The sequence below is a fragment of the Acinonyx jubatus genome, chromosome A3 (genome assembly GCF_027475565.1).
Source record: "Acinonyx jubatus isolate Ajub_Pintada_27869175 chromosome A3, VMU_Ajub_asm_v1.0, whole genome shotgun sequence".
Lineage (NCBI taxonomy): Eukaryota > Metazoa > Chordata > Mammalia > Carnivora > Felidae > Acinonyx > Acinonyx jubatus.
In genome coordinates this window covers 35,185,531-35,193,446 of record NC_069388.1, presented here as the reverse complement: position 1 = coordinate 35,193,446, position 7,916 = coordinate 35,185,531, and positions in this window count along the sequence as shown.

Genomic DNA, 7,916 nt, shown 5'->3' with positions numbered 1-7,916 from the left:
GGCCCAGTCGGTGGAGCATTCGACTTCAGCTCAGGTCATGATCTCATGGTTTGTGGGTTGGAGCCCCGCATCAGGCTCTGTGCTGACCACTTGCTCAGAGCCTGGAGCCTGCTTCAGATTCTGTGTCTCCTCTCTCTGCCTCTCCCCTGCTCACGCTTTGTCTCACTCTGTTTCTCAAAAATAAGTAAGTGTAAAAAAAATTTTTTTTAATAAAAATAGGATGTAATAGCTTCTGATTAAGAGCAATAGTTCCCCCACCCCAATTTGTTTTTTACACAGAGACTCTCTTTGAAAATATGATTAAGGACTATTTCATGAACACAAAGGAATATACTATATAAGCTGAACAAGTTTGCTTCTACAGCTGGACTCCTTGTATATTTCTTCCCCAAACTGCACTCTCTGGTTCTTGTCCCCATAGGTGACTGCTATTCTGAAATTTGTGTTTATCAGCCCCTTGCCTTTCAAAAATATGTTGCTTCGTATGAATGCTTCCCTTAAAAAATGTGCATTTAGTATTGCACATTTTGAGGATTTATAAAAATTGAGTAGCATGGTATGTATTGTTTAGACATTTTTCCTTCCAAAATCTTATTTTTTTAAGTTTATTTATTTATTGTTTTATTTTAGAGAGAGAGCACACGATGAGGGGAGAGGGGCAGAGGGAAAGGGAGAGACAGAGATCTCAAGCAGACTCCAATCTCAGCAGAGGCCTGATGCAGGCTCGATCTTATGAACCGTGAAATCATGACTTGAACCGAAACCAAGAGTCCCATGCTTAACCGACTGAGCCACCCAGGTGCCCCACGAGAATCCTAACTTTGAAGTATACCTTTGCTTTGTTTAATTATAGCTCTTTTATCTTAATAGCTGTATACTATTCAATTGTGTTACCATTCCATACCACTTTTAAATCAACTCTACTATTGATGGACATTTGAGATGTCTGTATTTGGTATTATAAGGAATGCAGCTGTGATCATGTTTGTATGTCTTTAGATACACAAGTTCGAGTGTTCCTAGGGTATATGCCTAGGAGTGAAGTTTCTGGATCATAGGTTATTTATAACATCAGGAGACTTGTTTTTCAAGTATGTGTAGCAATTTAGACTCCCGTCAGCAGTGTGTGTCTTAGCCAAAACTTGGTTTTGACATGCTAAACTCTTTGCCAATCTAGTGGATGTAAATTGGTATTTCATGATTTTTTTTGCATGCTCTAATTAATGATTGTTAGTCTGAGAGCTTGATTTTTTGGAAATATTTGAGTGTAACTTTATTGGCAAGCTACACTGTTCACCCTCACATACTTAACCATATAACTCTCTTACATATTTTAATAGGATCAGTGTAAACTATGCTAGACTATCAGAACTATTGGTGCAAATATTTTGAGTAGCCGTAGGGTAGACATTTGTTGGTTGAATGAAATCTTGGAGTTAACCAGTCTGACTACTCACTGTTCTAACATGGTTTCTGTGACGTTCTTTTCCCCTGAATGGGTACTCCCTGAGTTTCATAAAAATGCTCTCTGTTTTTCTGAGCAAGTAGGTGAAAAGTAGCTTTGCAATGATAATCCTATTTGATTTCAAACTTTTTGTAGTCTGAGGAGGCTAGGTATGCTGAGCTACTTAAATAGCAGTTTATTGTCAACGAGAGGGCAGGCATAACATGGGTAAAATGTTAGAAACCCCACAGATTAGGAAAGAGACATGACCTTTCCCCACTTTCATCAGAAGTCTTAAAAACACCGAGCTTCTTAACTTGAACTTTGTTTATATTTTTGCTCTTAGCCATTTGGCAGTTGAGTCATCAGAAATTTGGCAACACAAAGGAAGGATGGGAGTAAAGGGTGTTAATAGTCCTACTGCTTGAAATAAAGCTAATTGAAAAGTAGTAGAAAAGTTTATGTAGTTAACAACACAGACTATGAGACAGACTGATGCATGGGCTAAGTTCCCTACCAATACCAATACCAATACCAATACCAATACCAATAGCAATTTATGCTTCCATCTCTATCTAGTATTCAGTAAAATTTTATCTTTAAGTTACAACTATGCAAAGGGGTTGTACATTTAGTACTTCTTCTGTAGTCCCAGGTGTTATGCAAAATGCTTGGTAAGTAAAGCGATTTTATTGAATTCACATATCTTTATAAAAATTGCCAGGAAAATCCAGCAATAAATTGCATTAGCTACCAGAGCCCTTAAATTATTATTTATTATTCAGGTCTAGCCTGAGAGGCAGAACATAGAGTAGTTGTTCTGTAGCAACCACTATATTAATTAATTTAAATGTGGAAATAATTGAAATCGGAGTCAGTAACTGGTGTGGCATTCCAGTGGGTGATGGTATATTTAACTGGAAATAAAATCTATTAAATCATTATGGATCTTTTCATAAGATTGAGGCAAAGTCAGTAGAGTCTATTGTTGTATTTTCAAATATACTTAGAAAACCCATCTTTTATACAGCCCATGTGTTAGTGTTTTTTCCTTCTAAAAAATAAATCTTTCGGGGTGCCTCTGTGTTATGGAGGAGGCTGTTTACTATTTTGCACTGCACACTGATTTAAAGCTTTATATATTGTACAAGTAAATGATGGACTGATAACAGGTATTTAGTTGTTTCTTTCCAAAAGAGAAATAAAAACATGTCAAACAGTTTTGAAATGGGAAAAAGACCTATTGACAACATAGAACACTACTTACTACTTCCATTAAGGACTTACGTGGCTTCTTTTATATTGTAGCAATTACAAAACACCTCTTTTTTCCTTTGGAATATGAGTAGTTTGTGGATAAATGTATTCACATTAGGATCTGTACTTTTCTCTGGCCTAGAGTATGGACTTCTATGATCATAGAGAAAAAATTTTGTGAATCTGAAATAAACACCTCAAAAGTTTTCTTGTTCCTGAGCATTCTTCATATTTGTAGACTGCTGTTATATTATTCAGATTTCCAATGTACTTGTTTATTTTTAAATTTACTGTATCAGTCTAATTCTTAGAATATATTAAATCATTTACAGTAAGTATATCTTTATCAAGTTCTTCTTAAATTTCTAGTAATTTTTATTGCCATACTGTTTGTGCATATAGATTTATAACATCTGGTTCCTAGTTTTTGCTTTTTACTGTTATGTAATATTCTCCTTTTCTTAGGGAGTGTTCGTCATCCTTAATTCCTCCTGTCTAATAATCTTTTTGTTTGCCTCCAATTTCTTATTTTTAAACTTTAATTATCAATTTATTTACAGATATGTTTCTGTAAATACTATACAGCTATCTGTTTCTATTACTTAATCCAATATGTCTCTGTCTTTTGGTGACAGAATTGAGTATATTGACATTTAGTGTAACAAGGGATATACTTGATTTTAGTCTCTTAATCCTATTGCTTATTTAGTTTTTTCTGTTATGAACTCTTTTTTCCTTATTTTTCTCGTTTGTTCAAATTCCTCCTTGATAACTTGGGAAATATGGTGAGCTTTTCCATCTCATTAATAATGACCTTGCATTTTCAGGCACTAATAACCTATTTTTCATTTTATAAAAATAAGATAACTTTTCCCCACTTATTTCCAGATGTTCTGTTCTCCCAATGCTTTCCCCATTGTCATTTTCCCCAAAACTCTTTCACTTTTAGATCTTGGGGATGTCACATTTCTCCACATCTCTCCAAAGAGTTGACTCCAGCTCTTGGGTTTGGCCAAACTAACTTAGAACTTCTAATTACCAGGCATTCACTATGTTATCACTAGCAGTAGACATCTTCCATGTCAATGTACATGACACATTTCTAGGAAATCTAACTTTTTTCATTGAAAGGCAGTTTCACATTATAGTTACAACAAGCTTGGGCACGTAACTCATACTACCTGGGCTTGTGTCTCAGCATCCCTGCCTATTTAACTTGCCTATTAACTTGGGCAAGTTAAATAACTTTTTTGTGGCTCAGTGTAGGGAATAATATAATTGTGGTAGGTTAAAATGTCCACACATTCTTTAACTCTCCCTTCATAAGTGGAACCTAATTCTTCACCCCCTTGCATGTGTACTTCTTTTCTAAAAAAAAAAAAAAATTAGTGTTTATTTTTGAGGGAGAGAGAGTGGAGGAGGGCAGAGAGAGAGGAAGACACAGAATCCAAAGCAGGATCCAGGCTCCGAGCTGTCAGCACAGAGCCTGACATGGGGCCTGAACTCACGAATGGTGAGATCATGACCTGAATCGAAGTCAGACACTTAACTGACTGAGCCACCCATACACCCCGAATTTAGTCTCTTCTAATGACTGGAATAAAGTAGAAGTGACAGTGTGTGACATCTGAGATGAGGTCGTAAAAGACTGTGGCTTCTGAATGTCTGTCTCTCTCAGAATGTTCCCTCGGGAGGAAGCTAGCTGCCATGCCACAAGAACACTCAAGCAGCTCAGTGGAGAGGCCCTTGCAGTGAGGAGCTGAGACCTCCAGCCGATAGTCATGGGAGTTAAGTCATCTTGGAAGTAGACTCTTCAGCTACAGTCAAACCTTCAGATGCCTATGGCCCTGGCTAACATTCTGATTCTATCCTCAAGAAAGGCCTTAGGCCAGAAGCACTGTTCCCAGATTCTTGACCCACAGAAAGTATGAAATCATGACTGTTTTTGTGTTAGGCTGCTAAATTAGATACCAATGCCCAGAATTGTGTTGAGGAATTGAGGACTAAGAGCATGTAAAGAACTTTGCTATTATTTTTATTATCTGCGCCAGCAACTAATGTGGAAAGATTGTTTCCTAATCACTTTCTTTTCATCTCCCTATCTTGACATTTCTGTCTGGGTCACTTGTTTTCAGTTAGAATTTTGTGTCCAGGATTTTCCACAGCTGAGTACATAAATGCTAGATTTTCTGAATTTTTGCATATCCGCAAGTATTTTTATTTCACCCTGACAGGTAAATGGCATCTTGGTTGTGCATTGAATTTCTAGGGTAGGCCCTTGTCCCTCAGCACTCTTTAAATGTTATTCTGCCACCTTCTAGCTTCTCCCATTTTCTTCTAGTGGATAATTATTCTCCTCTCGTCTAGCAGATGATACCTGTCACTTATAGTTATACCTGTCACAGATAGTTTTTCCTTTTTGCTTTGTATATCAGTTGTTATTTTTCCCTTAACGTTTGTAATATTTCACTGTTATTTAAATTTTAGCATATAACCAGATGTGTTTAGGTTGATATCTTTTCTTGTCAGTTCCGCGTAGAAGTCAGGAACCTCTTCCAGTATGCAGCCTTGGGTCTTCAGCTCAGAATAAATGCTATTTTATCATTTGTTTAATTATTGCCTCTAGTTTCTCTGGACCCAGAAAGCCCCAGAACTGTTAAGGCAGTGCTTCTAAAACTTTTAAATGCATTAAGAGTTACCTGGGGATCTTGTTAAAATGCAGATTCTGGTTTAGCATACCTGGAAGGCACGTACCTGTCAAGGAAGGGAGTCCGCCCTCTGTTGCAAGAGATAAGTTAGTAATAAAATATATGTGCATAAAATTACGGTATATACTGGAGACATCGGGCTTTTTTTCTCTCTCAAAATTACCCCCCAACCTAGATGACTCATGGCTAGGATAAGTGGGGCCTTCCACAAAGTGATTGATTTATTCCTATCTAATTCACAACCATGATACAGGAGATACAAACAGGAGATAAGGGAGAGAGAAGTATTCTGGAGGAAGCAGAGTTTAGGGAAGTTATTTTGGTGCCTGTACATGTCCTAAATCCAAGTGGATCAGGCAGAGGAGACAGAGGCCTGGACAGAAAACTTTTGAGATATGTACGGATGCCATATACATGGTACCCCCTTCTCATTTGGAGATCACTGAAGGCAAGGGGTTTCATGCAGGATCCGAGCCAACAGGACAGACTGGGATTTCAAGGGAAGCAGTCACCCACCCCGTCTTTACTCCCCCAAGCTCTTGGAGGGCAGAAAATTTGACTCCGCAAGTTTCTGTATTTCCGAATTACAGATCTCTGAGATCAGCTGAGGGGCAGGAGCTGTGGGCTACCCTGATGGTGGCACAATGGAACAATGGGACACATTCCCTAAAGGGACTATGCATGGTTTATGGTCTCCAAAGGAAAATGCAGCCAAGATATGGCTAAACAGAGCTAGAAAAGCATGTCCACTAGCTATGTTGAAACCAGCATGTCAGTAATAATTTAAAAATCAGACATCCATATCTGCCCAGCACCTGGGCGGAACCAGCTCATGAGCCCAGCAGTAGAAGACAGCATAGTCCAACTGTGTCCACCAAGGTCACCACCACTCATCCAAGCATATCTTCCTTTCTCCCTTTCCTTCCCCCTCCCACCAGTACATGCCAGTGATGGACAATGTGCTAATGCTGATAATACTTGGATTTCATTTGCTAATTATTCATGATTATTATAACAGGATTAGACAGAAAAATCCTAGATCAGATTAGATTATTAAATAGGAAAACGTTTAATTTTCCCATCACCAAGTAAGAAAGAGGGCTTTACATGGTTAAGGACAGGGTGACCATGTGTCAGTGGTTTGACTGGGACAAGCTGGATTATGCCTTGTATTCAGGCATCATTTTTAGGAGGTACTGCAACCATCAGACCATGAGGGGATGAGCCTCAAGATAATCGCCACCAGCTAAGACTAGCATATTGAAGTCCAAGGACTTAGAGGCTTTCATTAACTTGAATTAACCTGGACCAGCTCTACTTCTGACATCACAGGAAGTGAGATAACAATTGTCTGTATTTTTAAGCCATTTTGAGATGAGTGTCTTCTTACAGCCAACAACATTGTGACACAGCATCCTTTTGGTACCCACTGAAATGCCTGTCAATATTTGACACATTTATGAAATAAATCTTTTGATGTCTGTCCCTTCTGTGTAATGAACATATGATCTGAATATCCATCCAGAAGTTATAGCTGGTCTGAATGAAATATATAATTACTATAGGACCTATATTGATAGTTATTCTTTCTCAACCTTCTTTTACTATTCTGTATATAGTCAGAGTAAATTTACATTGTGATGTTAATTAAACAAAACACAGCAGTGAAATCAGGAAGTTACTCTTCATTGTACATTTATTTCAATTATGGAAAAAGCCAAAATTTTTCTCTTTTATTTGACACTTCTCTAGAAAAGCAGTTGAAATAAACTAGTATAATTCTAAAATAATGTGTGCTATACAGCCCAGGGTATAGAGATGTACCTACAAAAAATATTCGCACAATTGTTCTAGAAGTTAGATCTTCATGAAAAAAACAAATGATTGACTAACTCAAGATGATGAGATATTTTTATTAAATGCATCCTTAACCAGTGCTTCTTTTCATGGCTGCAATAATTAAAATATAGAACATATTCAAATCAGTAATTGAATTTGTTAGAAGAACATGCTCAGCTCAGTGAAGACTTTTGAATAAATAGAATTCAAGTATCATGTTTTCATACTTCATAACACTTGCTTCATCTTAGTTTAATGACTGCCATGTCTTGTACTATAAGAAGATTTTATTTTGAATTCATTTCTGACTATTCATAAGTTCATATGTATATGAGTACATGTCATTTAAGGTATAACTGTGGACTGAGAGTTTGTTAACTACACTTGAAATCAGAATAATCTAGAGAGAGTCTGATTAGTTTTGCCTACTTTCAATCATAATGCCTACTACCATGTCCAGCATTGCCAGTAAGACCCACGAAATTTGCATTTCATATGTCCTCGCAGTGAAATGATTGTTGCATTGAGAATTTTGTTTTTCTGTGCTTAGTTCTTAAAAGTTTAAAATAACTCCTGTTCGGGGGGGGCCTGGATGGTTCAGACAGTTAAGCATCCGAAGGCTCAGGTCATGATCTTGAGGTTCACGAGTTCAAGCCATGTGTCAGGCT